We start from the raw sequence: 1,671 nt of genomic DNA, 5'->3' as shown, positions 1-1,671 counted from the left end.
AACCCTAGCACTTTGGAAGGTCAAGGTGGGAGGATCGCTTGAGACCAGAGTTCACGACCAGCCTCAGCAATATAGTGAGACTTTGTCTCTACAAAAAAAAATTTAAAAATCAAAAATCAGCCAGGTGATGTAGTGCAGAACTATAGTCCTAGCTATTTGGAGGCTGAGGCTGGACAAAAATTGCTTCACCCAGGAGTTCAAGGTTACAGTGAGCTATGATTAGCTACTGGACTACAGTCTGTGAGACAGAACAGGACTCTGTCTTTAAAAATTGTTTTAAAAAATAAGGCTGGGCACGGAAGCTCATGCCTGTAATTCTAGCACTCTAGGAGGCTGAGGCAAGAGGATCTCCTGAGCTCAGGAGTTTGAGATTAGCCCAAGCTCTGAGCCCTAGCCCTGAGCAAGAGCGAGACCCTGTCTCTAACTAAATATAAAAAAAACTAGCCAGGTGTGTTATCGAACACCTGCAGTCCCAACTACTCAAATGGCTGAGGCAGGAGGATCACTTGAGCCCAGAAGTTTGAGGTTGTCGTGAGCTAGGCTGACACCATGGCACTCTACCCCATGTGCCAAAAATAATAATAATAATAAAATTAAATAAATAAATAAACTTTGACTTCATTTTGAGATAAAGCAGGCTGAAATAACCAGCAGGAGATGAATTCCACCAGGAACAGCATGTAAAAGATGAAGGGGTCACATCTTCACACTATGACTATTTAGTGGGCAACAGAATGAGTTTTCACACTAGAAGAAAATACTTAACTTCAAGTGAAAGCAATATATATGTACAAGTTTAAATAAAGTATTATGTTATCCATGCCACAAATGCCTTTATTATCGGAGGTAACTGAGAACTGCTTTCAAGTTCTATCTTAATCGTCTAAAATAAAATGTTGAACAATTACTGGTCATAAACAAGGGGAATGATTTGCTCATTCTTTGAATATCAAGTACTACTGTAAAAACCCTTCAGTAATTTCCTCCTGATGGAGGAGTTAAAGATATTAGAAATATGGTATAGTAAGTTAGCAATAAAACTCAGGAAATGGAAAATCACTGTTTGTTGGGGGGCGGGGGGGAGGTCTTCAGCAACATAGAGAAAATAATTTTACCACCAACACACCACCCTAAACCATGCCAGGGGATATAAAATCAGCTTGAAAAGACAGTAGAGGAAAAAATACATGCATCAATAACTAAGAAAGTTTTGAAAAAAAATGGTTATTACAATTCAATTAATTTTAGCCATTAATTGAGCAAAAAAATCATCAAATGGGTAAAGCTGACACACTCCTCACAAAGTTGCTGCCTGCTCACATACTATATAGACAACAAAGCACAATGAAGCTAGTTTATTTTGGTAACCTAGGCACAACTAGAATGCTATACAAACCTAGCGAAATACGCTGCCTTTTAATATCCCATCCTAAGATATGAAAAATTATTCCAGGAAATGAAAAGATGAGTAAAAGTAAAATATCATAAAAATGCTATAAAATACACATTACTGTATGTATTTTTAAAATTATCAAAAGCAGATTTGTTTTTTCAATTAAAAATATTTTATTTCATTGTCACCATTTAAAAATAATTTTTATATATCCTAAATACTAAAGCCAGCTCAGAAACAAGTCTACCTCCCATTCTGAATTAATCATTGATATACAA

General features: G+C 36.3%; 1 protein-coding gene across 1 annotated transcript in view; it reads right to left on the bottom strand.

Moving 5' to 3' along the window:
• The window catches only part of BIRC6 (baculoviral IAP repeat containing 6), a 262,303-nt gene that overhangs the window by 43,036 nt on the left and 217,596 nt on the right, over positions 1-1,671 (bottom strand). The gene's annotated exons all lie outside the window — the stretch shown is intronic.

Source organism: Propithecus coquereli, unplaced genomic scaffold (genome assembly GCF_000956105.1).
Source record: "Propithecus coquereli isolate 6110/MARCELLA unplaced genomic scaffold, Pcoq_1.0 Scaffold39, whole genome shotgun sequence".
Classification (NCBI taxonomy): Eukaryota; Metazoa; Chordata; class Mammalia; order Primates; family Indriidae; genus Propithecus; species Propithecus coquereli.
The sequence above is the reverse complement of the archived record's forward strand: the minus strand, read 5'-3'. Positions and strand labels throughout refer to the sequence as shown.